This window comes from Sylvia atricapilla, chromosome 2, assembly GCF_009819655.1.
Source record: "Sylvia atricapilla isolate bSylAtr1 chromosome 2, bSylAtr1.pri, whole genome shotgun sequence".
Lineage (NCBI taxonomy): Eukaryota > Metazoa > Chordata > Aves > Passeriformes > Sylviidae > Sylvia > Sylvia atricapilla.
In genome coordinates this window covers 105,759,891-105,779,269 of record NC_089141.1, presented here as the reverse complement: position 1 = coordinate 105,779,269, position 19,379 = coordinate 105,759,891, and the positions used below count along the sequence as shown (strand labels likewise).

Below are 19,379 nucleotides of genomic sequence, written 5' to 3'. Positions count from 1 at the left end.
TAAAGCTGTCATATTAATTAATTTTAGTGCTGAGCAAACTAGTTCAGGCTCGATAAAGGTCTGTATTACATCTGTTTTGAACCTGGGCCAATTCCTTACTTCTAGAACTGAAATCGAGTTCAAATCTTGAGGTCTTGAAATATTTTTCAATTCTGGTGGACCTGAAATTCCAAGTGGCCAAGTACTACATAAGACTAAGCTTCTAGTATTTTCACCCTTGGAAGTAGTAAGGATTTGTAAAGGAAAGGTTTTGATGGTGTGGGCGTTTTTGTTTTTTTCTTGAGGGGTAGGGTGTTGTAGGTTGATGTTTTTCTTGTTTTGTTGGTTTGTTTAAGATTTTTGAATGGGAGGGTTGGATCCTTTTGATTTGCTTTGGGGTTTTGTTTGGGTTTTTTAATACTGTTGATTTTTGGGTTTTGATTTTTTTTGTTTGGTTGGTTGTTTGGTTTTTGTTTTTTTTTTTTTTTTTTTTTTTTTTTTTTTTTTTTTTTTTTTTTTTTTTTTTTTTTTTCCTGAACGATCTTTTTTATTTTGGGAGTTAAAGCTAAAACTTCAGGCAGAACTTAGCCAGCATTCTGGATAACTGCAAACATATGGCACTGTTCCTGCAGTTTATCTGAGATCAGATTGTTTTGTACCTACAAGATTATCTTGTATTGATGGAAGAAATGTTTATCTTTTCTATTTGTAGTACACAAATGAGTTGTTTAAAACTACTTCTGTGTAGAAGAGATTCTACAAGCCAGTTATAAATCATCCAGAAAAATAGTTGTAGCGTATGTTTTTCTCTACATTGTTGTATCTGAGAACCCCTCATAAACTCTGAAAACATCGGCCTTGAGAGACTGTTATAATTGCCTATGACAAGCATGCTTAAAATAGCAGATAATTTCCATACATTTCAAACTGAAATAGGATTTGGGAGCTTAGTATTTGTGAGTGATTAAATAGTAGTTATGCAGAGTGTGCCTGCCCATAAGTGTTTGAGCATAGCAATGTGAATTCAGCTCAGTCTTCACATGATGGACATGGTTCTGTTCATTTGGTCATTTTGAACGCGCCTCTTGCTGGTTTTGGTTCCTTTTCTTGGCTAAGCATGTCTGGCTCCAATAGCTGTTCCTTACAGGGCTTCTGCTTCCCCCTGACCGTCCTGGAGTTCTGCTGGACTCACTCCAGTTTCTCCTTGTCTCTTGCATTGGTTTGTGTGGCACAGCTTTGGAACAGGGGAGCCACAGGGTTGGCTTCTGTGAGAAGCTGCCAGAAGCTTCCGTGGTGTCTGCAGAGCCAAGGCCAGCTGGCTCCAGGATGGACCTGCCTCTGATCAAGGCTGAGACCATCAGGCACAGCAGTAGTGCCTTGGGGATAACATAGTTAAAAAAAAAAAATTTACTGCACTGTAACAGTTGCAACCAGAGGAGAGAGGAAGGAGACTATATGAGAACAGCAGCCTGCAGACACCAAGGTCAGTGCAGAAGGAGAGGGAGGAGGTGCCCCAGGTGACAGAATTGTCCTTGTTGAAGACCATGGTGAGGCAGGTGTTGGATGTCCATGGTGGAGCAGGTATGTGGCCTGTGGAATACTGCACACCAGAGCAGGTGGATGCCCAAAGGAGGCTGTGACCCCTTGGGAATCCTGTGCTGGAGCAGGCTTCTGGCAGAGCCTGTGGCCCCATGGAGAGAGGAGCCCATGGCTGGCAGCACTTGTGACTCCTCAGGGGAACTGTGCTGGAGCAGTCTGTTCCAGGGACTGCATCCTGGAGATCCTTGGAGAGACTGCTGGGGAGCAGCTTGTGAAGAACTGCAGGCTGTGGGGAAGGACTCACACAAGAGAATGCTGTGAGGAAAGGGTGAAAACTGCTATCTGCAGAACATGGTACAAGGCTGAATGAGGGCTTATATCTCTAAAGTCCCCATATGATACAGGCTTAGACCTAACAGAGCTGCTGCTGTCAGGTTCTGCAGTTACATGGCCCTGTCTGTTGTGATATCCCAGCAGGGGAAGCAGATTGATTCATCAGTAGTTGATTTCCAAGCCTGTAAATCTAAATCTGTGGTAACCACTTTATTAAAAACTAGTGGCATAGCATTCTCATCTTCTGGAGCACAGAGTTATTTTATGTTCAATCTTCTCAACAGTTAAAGGACTTTGGTTTCTCTCTGTTTTTATAGGTAATGACCATGAGACTCACTTTCATCAGATTGAAATAATAACTTCATTTACCATTTGCTATTCAGTAATAAATTGATTTGAGGAGGAGTGACTAAAACACGCAGGTTATTTCAATGCAATATATATGGATTTGTGTAAGTCCAATACTTCGTGATCAGATGATGAAGGAAAAAGCACTCTGGGAGCTCTTGATTTTTAAAGTTCTGTTTCTATTTATAAATTCTCTCAGGAAGGCACAGCCTAAGCAGAAAGACAAATTCAAATCACACTTTTTATGTAATAGTGCTCATTTCTCTAAGGATCTGAAATGTCCCATTCATCAGTTCTGTTATCTCTTGGCTTGATGAGCACTTAAAGCTGAAACATGTAGCTATCTTAATCTACTTTGAGATATAGCACTTTTCGATACGTAAATTAGAACTTGCACTAAGGCAACCACATAATTTCTTACACTGGCACAAAGCAGCCCTGATGAAGTTAGACATTTTTCTACCCCTTGTTAAACTAATTAATTTTTGAAACCTCATTTGTTGTGATTTTTTAATTGTTTTTTTTTCCCCTTCCTATCTGAAGATAGGGAATCTGAAAGAAAAAAAAAGCCCACGGTACTATCCCAGAAGATTTTAACTGATGAATTGGACATTATAATCAATTTTGTGTTATCGGGTGTTGCAAATGGATGAGAGAAGGATATTAACGGTAAGATAGTTGTGGAAATGAACAAATCACAAGTGCAATCAATCTCACTTGTGTCTTCAGGGAGGAGCCTACCACAGGGCTTAGCATGAACATGACTCAAAATGAAACTCAAGGTTGTTTCATTTTGAGGAGTGAAATCGTGGTGGCAAGCACGTGGTGGCAAGTTTGTAGTCCAGAAGAGTGACTGGGGTGGGTTGTGCCTCACAGAACAGAATCAGTGGCTGCACAGGGCTGGGTGCTCTGGGGATTTCTGGGGATTTCACCCCAGAAACCTTCAGCCTTGTGTGGCAGCCCCCAGGGATGCTCCTCCTGGGATCCAGCCCGAGCCTCCTGTGTGCCTCTCTATGCCTCCTCTTCCTCACTCTCCCACCGTGCACCACTGGTTCAACATTCTTGACTCTGATCTTAAGGACAGACAGAGTGTCAAGTGGAAATACTTGGGAAGATAAGTGGAAACATGCTTCCTGGTAATGAGAGGCAAAAAACCCCTCATAACTTCTATCAAAGTGCTTAAGAGTTTGCACTGCTGCAGTCGGTTCGTTCTGTGTGGTTATGCCTGTATTGAGATGTATTTGTTTTCATCAAAGATGGTGAGATCAAACAGATGTAGGAGGAAGATTAAATAGTAAAAAAAAGCAAGCAAATAAAAACCTTGTCTTAAAGCATGTTTTCACATATGAAGCAACATTTTTGTTGTGAGGAAAAATAAAGCCTCCAGTTCTGTACTGCTACTTGAAAATGTTCGTCAGTGGCTTTTGTTTGTAAGTGTCATGGGGTTTAAGCACTTGTTAAGCGATGTAAGATTTTCTGATAAAGTGAAGCTGGTGGGAAACTGACATCTCTTCCAAGGTCCTCAAGAGATGTGGTTTAGGGATAAGAGGGTCAGTGCTCTCCCCTAAAGGTCTGCTAGGTCCATCTTGCCTAGGAAGACCCAGCTGACCCATGGGTCTCCCTGGCACCCAGGGCAAACATGGTTGGTGACAGTCAGGAGTGCAGGCAATGTGGCCCCTAGCATGGTGATTTTCAGATGTTTGAGGTACTGGCACAAAATGCTGCATTGTGCAGATGCACAGAACAAGCAGCTTGTTGTGAAGTAACTTTGGACAGCCAAGGAAGTCACTTCTGAAAGGGTTTCAACTCTGGCTGATCTGACTAGAATTGTTTGGGTCCTCATCTTGTTTGTGTCTGCTGACTCAGTTCACAGAATCACACAGAATATTTGAATTTGGAAGGGATCCCACAGGGGTCATTGGGTCTATCTCTGAAGTGAATGGCCCATATGGGAACCAAACCCATGACCCTGGAGTTACTAACATCACGTAATAACCAAAATAATTGTAAACTTCTTTGAGTTCAGGCCCCTTGTTGGTCAGGCAGCCTGCTGCTTTTTCTAACAGTTTTATAGATGGCACATGGTAGGTGTAAGCATCACGCTGACTTTGCATGAATGCATGCTTGGGTTTTATAAAAAAATTATCTCTATAGTTTATAAATTTATTTCAAGAAACAATAGCAACTTCCACTTGCATTTTATAGGAAAATGAGAAGAAACCTGGTTTCTTATCTTCAAACTCAGAAAAATTTAAGTCATATACAGCAGTAACGTGAGCATAACTTTGACTCTAAAATTTTAAGAGCACAAAGACAACAGTTTGCAAAGCATTAGCCACATCTGAAAGCAGTTAATTAAATTAAATTGAACAAATAACCACTTCTTGTAGCTGTACTCCCTGGTTTGTGACAAATTGGTTGTCAGTTCCGTTAATGAGGTCAGCCTATTCTGAGATATTTGATTCTAGAATTAGTGAGGTACAAAGTTCTTGAATTAGGAGTTGCCATCTTCTGCTCAGAGGCTGTAAAAACCCCATTGAGGCACCTTTAATATGAAGGGCTGTAAGATTTTTAGTATAACACTTCAGCTTTTGACAGCATGCCATAATGGATGCCATAATGGGTACCCATGAAGTGAGCAAAATCCAGCAATAATCAAAACCTGGGTTTCTGGCAAGAATCAGAGGATTGTACCGGTTGCTGTTGTAGGAGAAGGCTGATGTATTTTGAGGCAATTGTGATTTTATGAACCTGTTCTTATCTGAAGCTCATGGTACTGAAAGTATGTGACCAGTGCAAAAGTAAAAAGATGAAGAAAGTTCTCTGTCCATAAGAAGCTGTAAAATAGTGTAAACTAATAACACATTGTTTAATATATCATTCAATACGCTTTTTAAATGTTTGCCTTAACATTTAAGGTTGGGGGCTTTTTTTAAGATGAACTCAGAACCTAAAGGAACCTAGTCAGGTTATAGAAGTATTACTTCTGTCTCCTCCAGAGAGGAAACAAAGCCAGAAAACATATTTGACACTAATTTGCTAGTGGCTAAGAAGGAAGGACTCTGTTTCTATATAATCTTCTGAATTTCCTTTTGCTCCTTTCGCATGACCCAAATGAAATTTGAAGGTTGCATGTCCCTGAGCTTTAGGAAAAGAAACTACTAATTTTAGTAATAGTAAATCTTTTTGAGAAATACATTTTTTACTGTCTGAGAAGAGGCAAACTATATGAATATATATTCTATGCCTATTGGCTGATTCTAATAAATAAACTACTGACCTATCTGCAGTCTCTTCCTAAAAGTTAAGCCTTGAATAATTAAATTAGTCCTTTCCAAATCTCTGGCAAAAGCACCAAATAAAACCACACCAAATAAAAGGTTTGGTTCATGGTTTTAGCCACAAGTGATGTTGAGATAGCCGTGTCCATTCTGTGATGGAAGGAATGTGTACATTCTTGTAATTATGACAACCTGGAGTTTGCAGTCTTTGCAGTTTGCATACAGGAATTTTGTGGGATGGAGAAAAATGGAAGAAAGGGCAGCTGAATAAAGATATGCAACTATTCTGTGTATATGTATGTGATTTGTACACATCTAAGCATAGAAAAATTTCATTTAGTTTAACTTACATTTAAAAATATGTTCTAAATAAGTTCCTGTAAATAAATATGTCTTTACTGTCCATGCCAGTAATTCTTTGACCTGAATCAGTTGACTAACACACCATCAAGTCTCAGTTTAGTGCTCTTCAGTTTTCATTTTTTTTTTAAAGATTGACATCGTAATCCTTGGCTTTCATCTTTTATATGTTCTGAATAAAAAGTGGAAAATAATGTGAACATTGCTTTCACACCCATAGGCTCTTCTTTAGAAGTTAAACTGGACTATTTTGCTTTAAAACACTGAGTCTGAAGCTGCTATACCAGGGGAAGCTTGACAAAGCAGGGATGATGGAGCTGACATTTGAAGAACTGTGCTGTTGTGTCACAAGTTAGGCCAATAGATGTCAATCTAAATCCTGTAGAGAAAAGCAAACTAATGAGTCAGAAACGTACTGGTGCTGTATGTTTGCCCTCGAGACCTGAAACATTTGTTGGTCTCAAGGAAAGAATAACTTCAGGAAGCTCAACTCGAAATTTAATTGTAACTATTTCCAAAGGTTGTGATGTTTTAAGGGAAGATATTGGTTATCAGCCATTAGAAAAAAAAAAAAGTGTTACAAGAATGTTGCGCCTTAAGCAGTTCATTTTCCTCCTCTCACCCCTCCAGAATGCCCAAAGAGTGCCTGAAAATAATGAAATTACAGGGAACTGCTTTGAACAGGCTGACCCAATAAATTACTCTTGTTGCATTAGCTAGAGATACCTTTTGAGAAGGCACATTTGTGCAGTTTCTTTAATGATGATTTCTGTGTCATATATAGAAAAACCCTTTCTAGCTGCCTGCCTCTTGAGCAGGGAGCTGTCAGTGGGGACAGTGAGGAAAGGGACCAGCACCGGCAGCCTGGAAGTCCAAATGTGCAGAATGGTTCTTTTCCCTGGCCATTACTGGCTTCTGTGTCCTGCCTCAGGTTGGCCACTGGAAGCCTTGACCATGCATCCTCAACAAATACGTATGGGTTTACCTGAAATACCTACTGCCTACCCTCCACAGACAAGTTTAACATATGGAAAAAAATAGTGCAAAACCAAAATAAGCACAGTGCAGATGTTTACTGTTGTAGCCACTGTAGGAGCTAGAAAAATGGTTGGATACAAAGGTTACTATTTTAGAATAAGGGTGGTTTAGGGGGTTGGTTTGGGGTTTTGGGGATTTTTTTTGGTGGGATCGTGTAGTCCCAACACCCATGCCCTTGGTAGGGATGCCACTCCATGGATCAAGTTGCTCAGGGCTCCATCCAACCTGGCCTTGGACACTTCCAGGGGTGAGGCAACCTCAACTTTTCTGGACAACCTCCACTGCCTCACCAACCTCTAAATAAATAATTTATTTATAATGTCAAATCTAAATCTACCAACCTCTTTCACTTTAAAACCATTGCCCCATGTCCTATCACTCTCTGCCCATATATAAAGTCCCTCTTCCTCCTTTCCATAAGCCCCTTTCAGGTGCTGGAAGATCCCAGTGTGGTCTTCTTGGAGCCTTCTCTTCAGCCCCTGCTCTTTCCTTATGGCATGAAATAAATTTATTAGGGTTCTGAAAGGCTGTTTTTTGTTTGTTTTTGTAAGGAAAGCACTAAATGTGGGTAGTTTTCCTGACAGCCTTCTGCTTTGCTAGGTCTGAGGGTTCCACAGAGTAGGGAGGATGTACTTGAGGATTACCACTGTTACATAATTCTAAGGCAGCCCCCTCTGAGATATCCAGAGAGGGGGAGGAGAATTTGCAAAGATGTGCAGATCACTCTGGCTTTGTCAGCCAAATATTCCAGACTGGTCTCAGGGATCGGCTTTTATTAATATTATACATTGGACTGGAGAAGATGACAGTCTTCAGGCAGTTCCATTAGGGATCTAAGTTAACTTTACTTCTGCAAATTGAAACAGTTATGCAAAATAAATCGCAGCAATGGTGCAGATACCAAAATTTCAGGCTGTTTTCTGAAAGGCATCATGGCAAAACTGGGAATTTTTATTACAGTATTTTAATATAATGGGAAGGTCTGTCTCAATATCAGCATGGGATTTCACTGCTTTTGTAGGAGTGGTCAGAGGCAATAAATGGTTTTTAAATCAGAAAATGTTTACTAAGAAGGGGATTAAAATTTAAATGACTTCCAGAGGCATTGAAAGCCTATGGCATTTCCAGGTATTTTTGTATGTACTTTGAATTCAGACTTGTGCTTTTCTGACAGATTATGCTGGATCATTTTAATACCTACGAGGTGCTTTCAATGAACACTTTTAAGTAAAAGCTGTATCTGTGGTAAACCTCAGAAATATGTGAACTTTTCTTAATCAAATTGTAGGCAAAGGTAGCAGCAGGGAAAAACACTGGAAGTTCTCGTGTGCTCTGATGAGATTCTTGGTAGAGTTGTGACGATATCTGTGTCTTCAAAGCTCTGTTAGAAATGCTAGTGACCAAAATTGTCTGGAGTCAAGAAAATCTCCACGTTTTCTTCAAAGGTGAAGTTAATATATAAGTATTTTGAATAAATGTACAAGATAAACTACTGTTATTTGAACTAAAATCCCACTATAGATGTAAGGCTTTAGCTTAGTTGTTTTTGATTTTTAACTTGAGTTTCTTTGGGTTTTTTTTGATTTTGCAGATCTAGATTTGAGTGTTTTTCTCAGGTGGACCAATAGCAAACACTTATGATCCCTTCAGAACTTGAAGACTTTATCTTCCTTATATCTGTGAAATAAATGACATCATGTACAACATGATCACAGATCTTATAGAAGTAGATGACAGGATGACAGTACGTTTCTCACAGTTCAGATGGCTGCAACAGAGAATGTAATGAGCCATAATGGCATAATTTTTCATGTTAGAATTTTGATATTGTGTTTTCTACAGCTCTTAATATATCATGCATTAAACATGTTTCAGAAACCACAGTGAGTTATGTATTCATAGCGTCAATAAAGGAAAATAGTCTTTTAACCACACGGAGTGATGAAAATCTGTCCTAAGGCCCCTCTCTATTCTTTCTCATAGAAGTTGTTGAAAGTAAAGATAACAACCTGGAAGGAACTCACATTTAAGGGGTGTTATGGTCATAAGTCAGGGGTAATAGCTTGGTTTCTTGTGCTGCTGGCTTGGTTACAGACAGCCTAGAGTGTCTGGACTTCATACAAGAGGAGAGGTCACTGTACTCAACCACTGCTACTGTCTAAAAGGGAAATGATAGCAGAGAGATGCTCTTTTTGAGTGTGGCTTTGACTACTTTTTTAGAGCCCAGGTAGAAAAAGGCAATTATGTTTGCCCTCTGGAGGAAGATTAAAAATAGGATTTTCGGAATACTGGAACTAATTCTTTGGGGGTAAAGTATTTTTGAGCCAGTAATGCTCTTGACTGCATATCTTTATCGCAGATACCTCGAAGCTGTCATTCCAGAGAGCAGAGTGAAAATAGCATCAACAAAAAAATAAAATGAGAAATTACTCTTCCATCAACCCATCACCTGAAGTCATAGATGGTGTTGATTGTGTCTTGTCTTAGCAGCATATACCAGGGAGGTAAATTGCAGTAACAATAGGAGACAGCATATCTGATTTGACTGAGAAACACAGTTACAAAAACTACCGTATCACATTTATTTGTACTACATTTCTGAAAACTCTGAGCAACAAGGTGACCTTTTAGTTGATTAATCCCAAACTGGAGATTATTTTTAGTGAAAGAAAAGTGGCAGACTCAGAAAAATGAACAAAACCTGCCGGTCACTCAGAAGGCAGTGGTGTTTTCCAGGAACTAATCTTACTGGCATAGTAATGAGAAATAAAGAAATTGCTAGGAGACCCCATTTTACTGCTTTTTGCAGAGCCAGCTCTAGCACTGATAGTAGGAGAAGATGGGTGGGCTGCATAGTCAGTTTTCACTTACTCAGGTAGAGCAAGGGAAAAGCTCCTGTTTCCCAGTTGCTGCACCTTGGCACAGCTTCTCTTCCTCTCTTTTGTTCGCATGAGGCCCCACCTGGAGCACTGCACCCATCTCTGGTGTCCCCAACACAAAAAGGACAGGGCCCTGTCGGAGTGAGTCCAGAGGAAGGTCATGAAGATGGTGTCTTGGTTTAGCAAGACAGGTATCTGCCAGAAAGCTGGAGTTTCTCTTGGAATGGAGAATGTAACCACACCCTCCCCCCAAACCACCCTTTTTCCAAATTATTATAATTTTGCAATTAAAGGCTTTTCAGGCAAAGGCTTGGGAATAGGAATAACAGTTTTTTTACTAGAATCATTAAGAATACAAATGTAGTAATAGAAAAAAAAAAACCCAAGGAAACAAAAAAAACCCAGCAGGTCCTAGAAACCCTGACAGAGTCAGAAATACAGCCTGACACCCTGCTGGTCAAAGCATTGGAAGCAGTCCAAAGTATGCCTTCCTGGAGTGGCAGATGTGGTTCTGTTGGAGTAGAGATGGTCCTGTAGAAAGGGTCCCCAGTGATGGCGAGATGGGTCCAGTCTTCCTTCGGGAATCCAGTCGGAACACTGGATATCTGATGTTCCTACGTCTTGGTTTTTATCTAGGTAGGAAAGGTTTGGCTCCCTCCACTGGGTAGAGCATCTCACAATGGGATGATGTAATGTGTCATGTCATTGGTGAGCCTTAATGGCCCATTAACAGAAGAAATCCCTTGGAGAGAGGAAAGTTCCAGGAAAGAAATAAAGTTTTAACCTAGTTTTAACAGCTGGCCCATTCTCAGAAGGCACCTGCCTCCTCTCCCCTGGAGTTACAAGAGATAAAGAAAAAACATCTTCCTAATGGCTTTCAATAAATGAAATAGAATACACATTTTTTAGTTACATAGCCCAAGACAGATGGTCAGAAGGCTGGAGCGCCTCTGCTATAAGAGGGCTGGGGTTGTTCAGTCTGGAAAAGAAAAGGCTCTGAGGCGGCTTAGAACACCTTCAGGTGCCTAAAAGGATCTACAAGAGGGCTGGAGAGGGACTTTTACAAGAGTATGTAGTGATAGGACAGGAGAGACTGGCTTTAAATGGAAAGAAGGTAGATTTAGATTAGATATTAAGAAGAAATTCTTTACTGAGTGTGGTGAGACACTGAACATGTTGCCTAGAGGAGCTGTGGGTGACCCATCCCTGTAAGTGTTCAATGCCAGGCTGGATGCGTCCCTGAGCACCTGATCTAGCACTCCTGCCCCTGGCAAGGGGGTTGGAAGTAGATAATATTTCAGGTCCCCTCCAGTGCAACCCATCCTGTGTTTTGTGATCAGGGTCCCTCCTGCAGCCTTGAGGGCTGGGGCCCGAGCACTGCCAGCCCTGGGAGAATGGGGAGCCAGGCCTCGGGAGGGACAAACTTGTCACCCTGCAACAACTTGACAGGGCTGCACCTGCTTATTAATGCATGTCACAGTGGAACGGTTTGTTCCCTGTGTCTCTTAAGAGGATTTTCCTGTGTTACAGTGTCAAAATCCTGCATAATTTCTGCCTGATTTTCATGGAGGCATAATCAGGCCTTTTACTCGGCTCCATCCCTGAAGACGGTTCTTTGCTGCTGTTCTCTTAAAGTAAACCAGTTCTTTAATGAAACCTCCTGTAATGAACTGCACTGTCACTGTAATTTTGTTTATGAAAAAAGATGAAAGACATCAAGGGAACTACAGTATACATATAATGTTATTATAAGAGTGCCTCCTGCCAATACTGGAAACCACAGTTCAGCTCTTTGAGAAGATGGAGTATGTTCGTGTGCAATGAAATTACAGCTCAGTTTATGTTTCTTGGAAACTTAGTACTTACTTTTATTTTATGATGTCTCAGATCTCCTCAAATGTTAATTGAAATAGATCTGCAAGGCTGAGATATTGGAAAATGCTTTCTCCAGAACATGTTACTCTGAATTGAGTTTCCTTATTGTCTTTTGGCTATTAGAATTGTATTAACCATTAGTATTGGTATTATTTTACAGACTGAGCATTAAGTTGGTTCTAAACAAGAAAAATATTTAGATTAGCAGAATTTTACTGTGATCTTACAGATTCATGAGAACATTCTGGTGTACTTCAGTGATAATAATGTTTACACTGAGCAACTGTGGAACTAAGAATAAGACAACATGAAAACCATGGATAAAAATTAGGAGTGACTGGACTGAGGAAAAGCCATATATAATTTATAGCCTCATTCTTATGCCTTCTCTGAGCTAAAACTTCCATTTGATTTCTGAGTAATTTCTCATTTCTTCCTGAGTAATGATTAAGGGATTAGGTTCCTATTTTAGTGATTTCTCAAAAGTTTTGATGTGTCATAGGTGAAAGGATGTCTGTCCATTATTTTAACCAAATGACTGAGATGAGATCTATATAAATAATTTACTCAAAATCATATGCTGGCTACATCATGCAATAAAAAAAAAGAAACATGGAAAAAGGTAATTTTTTCTCTTCCTGCAAAATCAAGAATTGGCATCCTTTGAAAAGCTCCTTACGGAAAAGCTTTCCAGTGGTATAATTCATTTAGCTTTGAAGTGTCATTTGGAAATTAAACATGAAGATGCTTTATTTAGAAAACATCAAAACAATCTCTTTCAGGGAAATAAAAAAACCAACTCATCCTGTGTTTGGAGGCAGGAATCGCAAAATTCAATGAAGTCCACGCATATTGACAAACTAGATTAGTACCTGAGCTTTTTTCTTTGTTTTCTCTTATGTCTTTGAAGTTGCCACCATGTCCTGGTGTCCCTGGGTCTGGGAAATTCTGATTCAGCTGACACCAACCCTACCTGAGCTGGAAGTAGGCTGCACTTCTGCCTGTCTATCTTTTTTCTCCAGGATGTTGTGCTGGAGACAGCTCATGTCTGTTGAGAACTGTAATCTGAGGCTGTTAAAAATCATTGGAAGATTTTCCATCGATTTCAGTGGGTTTCAGCCAGTACTTTAGGAAGGATTAACAGCAGTGCCTCTGCTCCTTCCCTTCTAGCCTTTGAGAATGGGGAGAAAAAAGGAGGGTGTGAGGCTTTGAGGAAGGGGGTGTCAGAAAGGGCTCTGTATTTTTCTCAGTGATTGGGAGGTTATAGGAATAAGGTAGAAAGAAAAAAAAATCTGTGAATTCTGCTATTTTCTTCCATTAATTCAGTGCTGTACACATGAGGGCACATCCCTGGAGCCAGATGATAACCTTAACTCCCCCTGCTACTACCGTGCAAATAGTCCACTTTCTGTGTGTAACCTGCCCTAACCCAGAGCAGGCTGCTCTTCCCAGCATCACTGTACACCAGCCCTGAGAGAGAGGCAATAAAACTGTAAGATGAAGGTCAAAAGGATGTACACAGAGTTGTCAGTACTTCTTGCTACAAGCAGCACAGCCTCATGAGCAGCTGAAAGGAGGTTAGACAACAGAGCAGAGTTCCTCCCAGAAATGTCTGGAGAGAGGACAGCTGGGGCTGCTCTTGCGAAATGCCTTAGAGGGGTCAAGACCCTAATTTTACACAGGGTCAGAGATGGTGTAACTTCACCATAAAACTAGTGCTGGACCCTGAAAATCTTGGCAGTTACCCCAGTCAGTAGGACAAAACCCTTCTACAGTGCATCTGTGGACAAGTAGTGGCTGAGGAGTCAGTGAAACCACTCACTAGAGTACTGATTACTCACATGAATAGAAGGTTACTGATTCAAGGCCATAATTGTCATGCAAATGATTTACAATATGGACAATGTTTTCCTCCTGGTTTTGGACACAGAATTTTGTGTAGTTTTTGGCAGATGCTTCAATATAGGAGCCAACACTGGGGCTCTCTGAAGAGTAGGATAAGCATTGCCTGTTTATATTTGGAGGCACTTCTGCTCATTTCCTCCACATGAAATAATGCTTTGTGGTTTCCATATTCATCTAGCATTTGCATCAGTGGGTTTCTTTGCCAATTATTAACAGGTTTTGTGGAGGAAAACAAAGAGAATTTTTTAAAGACCCATTAAAGGTGCCAAGTAGAGAAGGGAGAAGAAGATTGTGTGTGATGCTTTGTTCTGGCTGATTAGTATTTAACAAGAAGTGAATTTGTACAGTTAAATGAGATTCAGATAATTTTTTATTGCGCACATAATCTTATGTCAGAGGAAATTTGTTAAATTTTCCACTGTTAAAGCCCTTGAAGTAAATGGAACTGCTAATGTTTTAGCATAGAGAGACAGGACAAATGAAGCAGTATTTTGAAATGTAGTGTCAGAAATATATTTCTGTATATGTGCTTACCTGGTATGAGGCCAAAACAAAGAATTCAAAATCGAGCTACTGATATTAAGGCTAAAAATCACCAAATATGTTTTTTAATTAAAAAAAACACCAAGAAGAAAATTAAAATTAAATGCAAGCACAATAAACTGGCACATTGTGCTGTTAGTTTATTAATTTTGATCTCTGTAGCATATGGTAGTTTCATGCAGCTAGGGGCTATGGCCACCTGTTAATACTCCAGGGTACCAAAGAAAAAGGATTTGCTTGTTCAGTGATGAAAAACACAGTGACTTCCATATTTTGATTAAAGGAGGAGGTTGTTGGTTTTTTGGAGTTTTGGTTTGGTTTGGATTTTTTAATACCTAGTGTGTATTTTTTCCTGTATAAGTAACTTTCTAAAATGAAAACAAGGAATCAGATTTCATGGAGGCTTATTTGGATGAAATACATTATGTTTATCCAAAAGCCCAATCAAGACTTCAGAGAATTTACACAGGAAAATAACTGGCAGCATCACTTCCTTATTGGAAGAATCTGCACCTTGCTGCATCTTTAAACTCCAGTAAATTAATACAAAAAGCATTGTTCGCAGCAGATCCCTTACAGAACACCAAGGCAGTGACGTGTGTAGCTGTGCTGTTGCTTTATGAGGAATGTTTGGAGGTTGCAGGAGCAGGGCTGGTGCCTGTCCAGGAGAGGGCTGAGCCATCTCTCCCAGCTGGCGCGGGGGCAGCGCCTGGCCCGCGGCAGCCGGGGCCCTGCCAGTGGCACGGGCTGCTGGCACCTCTCTCCCTGGGAATGAGGGGCTCCTCTGCTGTGACTGGGATCAAAGTGTCTCCTTGCAGCAGCAGCTGAACTCCCACACTTGTCCCCCAGAAAGAGACAGACCCAGCTTTACATCAGGTTGAGTAAGTAAGGTGTGATGGGATAGTAAAGGCGTGGCTGTCATGTATCTTCACATGGTAGTAAGGAATTTTCTGCTGGCTGAGTTTTCTCTCTCATTGCATCTTGGTGAGAATTTGGAAGACATATGGACCCACTGGAATCATTTGGTGCTTAGCTGCTGGTCTGTTTCCACTTGGAAAAGGAGCATTTGCTGGAAGATTCAGTGCATTTGGAACCAGTTGTAGCCTCAGATGGTGTGTTGTTGAAACTTCAGACATAGAAGCTCAAGAAGCCTGGAGGGGTTGCTTTTTAGACTGGTACCCCAAACTCAGGTGCTGAAGGAGGCTTGGCAGGGCTCTAGGATGAGGCGCAGGGAGAGTGTGCGAGAACAGGGTTGTTTTCACTGCAGCCAGATAAATAATTGTAGCGGTCATTTTTGGGCATCTCACTTGGTGGATGAAGGTATCCCAAGGGTTCAGGGTCTTTGCAGACTGGTCAGCACCACTGGTAACAGGTGGCACTTTAAAACTTTGCTGCTTCTAGTCAATTAAAACTTCGCAGCTGGAGCTCTTTCAGCCCAGGGCTTTGAGATGCTCTTTTGTGGGGACCGCAGGGTTGGCATTCAAACTAGACCTGAGAGTGAATCAGAAGTGTTCCCTTGTAATCATTATACTTTTAAAACAGACTAGATAGCTTTATCTTCTGTGATGGCAGATGTGAAACATGCTTTAATTTTGTGTGCTGAATTATTCAGATCACTGTGGACATGTCTGTGTATTATTCATTTATCGTTGACACCCTCCTTTCTCTTTCCCTTTTTGATTTTTTTTAAGTAGACTTTCTCATGGACTATTTACTGAACCATAGAAATGTAGAGCAGATTACTTTTCACTGCTTTTGAGCTTCCACCAATAAAAAGAAACAATAAGAATTCCTTACAGTACTGTCTCTTGTCCACTGTAAATTGAATCACAACCATCAGCTAATTTTGCACAGACAACTGAACAGCCATCCTGCATTGTTATATTAGCAGAAACAGTATTTGCACGATACATTTGGCCATAAATAGTTATATATTGCTCAATATGTGCAGTTGGTTGATTGGAAAAGAATTTGACTCAAGCATACAGAAATCTGGTCTTTGACAAGTGCTAAATATGTTAACTGAATTTTTACTCAAATTATGGGGAATTTTCATAGGGTGTTCTTATAAAGAAAGCTTCAGCTAGATGTTGAATTTTGGGGTGCAGTGATCATAATTGGTTAATAAGGTGATGATGACATATTGGTGTCAAGAGTTGCTGCAAAGGTTTCAGAGGCAAGACACCCTCAGGACTACAGTAGCAGAGTAAGGATGGGATGTATGCCTGTCCCTTCAAACAAAAGGCCTATCCCCTGGAATGATTCCATCATAAAAGAAGCACCTTTTCTTTCCTCTGACCTCTTTTTACAGTTGCAGAGGGACAGAGGGATGTCAGGGGGAAGGTATGGTTTGCACTTATAAAAAAACAAGGCATTTATGCATCTCACTTCTTGTTATGCAATCTCATACGTGCTCTGCCTACAGTCCAGATATTTAAGAGAGAATATGCCCAAGGGTATCCATGCTTTTGTAAAAAACATTTTAATTTCCAGCTAGAGGAAATCTCTTTTGAGACATCTTATGGTGCTTCCATCAGTTAGTTCTGAGCTAGAAAAATACTGCTAAATGGTATCTATAACACATAAATATAGAGCATAAAAAAATGTTAAGAATCACTAAAGACTACAGACACTGCTTACTGAGTCAGACCAGAAGCTCTCTTGTTATACTGTGCTTCTGTTTGACAATTGTCTGCAGAAAATCTTTGATTTGAAAGCAATCTCGGGGAGCAGGAGGCACCATCATGAGGAGATCCCCAATGTATGCCCTACCTGTACCCAGAGAGGGGTGTTCTGGAATTGGTTGGGCTGGGAGCTGCACTGGGGCTGGGGCTGTAACACTCTCCAGCCTCTTGGTTATTATCACGGACTAACCCAGACGTACTCTTTTGTGCCTTAAAATGACATCTCTTCTTTGCTTTCTCAGGTAAAAAGATCATGAAGAAAACAAGTCCCAAATTCCTCTTGTTATAGATCTACTGGTCAATAGTTCCCCATTTCCACTGTTTCAGCTGATAAACCCTGTTCACTGCTCTGTGTTCTTCATTGATTTTTCTCAACACCCGTGGCTGAGCTTGAAGCACTCTTGCTGTGCAGTGGGCATTTGCCAGGTCCCCCAGGGCAGGTGGCCAAGTGCAAGCTGTGTGAGCACCCCGTGCCTGAAGGTTTTTCTGAGGGTGACTGATACACAAGAATGGTGCAGGCCACTGGATTCCCCAGAGGCTTGGGGGCCAGGGCTTAGGTGTGATGGACAGGACATGTCTCCATTCTCTCTGCCACAAGAGTCCTGCTTACCTGCTTGCAAAAACCTTTATTTTTTCCTTCAGCATAAATACTCTAAAGTCTATTTTTTTTCCTTTAGTGTGGAAATTGTGCTCCAGTGTTTCACCACTCTCACTGTGATTTTTTTTTCTCTTGCCCAATCTAAACCTACTTACCCTCTGTAAGTTTAAATGCATTGCCTCTTGTCATTACAGACTGTCATAAAAAGTCTCTCTGTCTTTGAATGAAGGATTTATTCCATAATCCAAAATGGCCTTTTCCTCAGCACTCAGATTTCTGCCCTCACCCACTGCAGCAGTCATGGAGAAGACCACAACTGCAGTCAATCTTTTGAAATAAATCCTTTGAAGAAAAGAAGAAAAAAATTTAAGACCAGAGATCTTGGAAGGAGTTCAGGGCAGCACAAAAAACAAGGCAGCAAACTCTTGTTTTAGGTACTTTAGGTACTATGAATTTACCTGTCCCAGAGTAGCACTGGGTGGGCTGGGTTATTAAATAATGACTTAGATTTATGAGCATTCTTACAAGTACAGTTTTGAGTGAAGCATCCTCTCGTGAGTTCTCTTCCTATTGGCAGGAATGTTATTAACTGAGAGCTTACTAACAGCTTCAGTCCAAGAGCTGTGGTGTGTGAACTTGTGAAAAATCCTAGTGAAGTGTTTTTCCATTTGTAACTTTCCCCCTGTATTTCTCTTCCCCTTAAAAACCCTCACATGCATTACTTTTGCCTCAGTTATGTTCCTCTTCCAAAAGTGCTTAGTGAATAAGTGGACCAATAGCAATTTTTCCAACATTTATTCAGTGTTCAGACTATAAAGCAGTTAATGTAAAACTCAGTGCTGCAGGTAACTGCCCAGATACTCTGACTCTCAGCTTTACACCTTGAACCATGTGATCTACTCAGATATTCAGAATTAATAAACTCATTTATAACATTCATACTCCTGGTGAATGAGCTGTAGACTAAATATTATTTTAATAATATGGTGAAATAAATTTGAATAATTGTAAGAATAATTTGTGCTAATCATAGAACGTTCATGAATAGAAAGAAGCAAAGTTGACAATTTATTCACTGCAAGTTACTTGCCTTGCTCTACTGCTAATTAAGTTCAAGGCTTTGAATAAGTAATTCTAAGTTGCTTCATTACATGGCAAAGTGCAGCTCTGATCTGACAGGGATGCCTGAGCCAAAGCACGTGACAGAGGTTCATCATCTGACAGTGCAAGCTCCAGTGTGCTTCCTCTCTGAATAAACCTCTGCCTGAGTACTGTAATGCACAGCAGGTATTTTATTAAAAATGTAAATGACCTTCCAATTATGTGATTGGAAGAAGAGGGAGGAGATTTACAATGCATGGCTCTTGGTGGTTTGGGGGAAAAAAATCTTACTTTTATTTCCCAGTTTGCATTTGGTTAGATAATGGAAATTAGTCCTGTCTTCTTTTTTGCATAATTAAGAGGGATCGGGGGAATTTTTTTTTTCCAGAGGGTCTTATTTCTTGTTTCTTTTAATATTGCTTTGACTTACTTTTGTTTTAAGGATGATCTTGCATATTCTCGACCAGCATTTACTGGTTTAAGTTTTGGGTTATCTCTGACAAGTTTCTCCCATTCACTGGCAGGGATCGCAGTAGTTATTAATGTCGTGTCATCTTTCCCTCCAGTTAAATCCCTAGTCCCTACAGATTGTCCTTAAGAGTCTTCTCAAGGTGACGTATTTTACCTATCTTGCATTTTTCAGAATACCAGAAAAACCATAAAGGCTTTTTGGGACAAGTTTTCTGTGGCTCTGGTCCTGCCAACATTCTTGCTGATAACGTAGATTTCTTTGCACAATGTCATATGTGTGTTTAGACACACACTAAAATTCATATTTATACAAGGAGCCAATTCTTTGTCACAAAATATTGCCTCAAATCAGGCTGACTGAGCCCAGATTTTTTTTCTTTTTTATGATGCATTATTCTTAAATGATCTAGTTTACCTGTAGAACTTCTGACTCTTTTGGTCCGTC

At 40.4% G+C, this 19,379-nt stretch overlaps 1 long non-coding RNA gene across 1 annotated transcript in view; it reads right to left on the bottom strand.

The window, feature by feature from the left end:
* Positions 1-406: 406 nt before the first annotated feature.
* The window catches only part of LOC136358139 (uncharacterized), a 140,815-nt gene continuing 121,842 nt past the window's right edge, over positions 407-19,379 (bottom strand). The window contains exon 2 of the long non-coding RNA XR_010743013.1: positions 407-512. This is a non-coding gene — a long non-coding RNA (uncharacterized lncRNA). The remainder of the gene's footprint in view (positions 513-19,379) is intronic.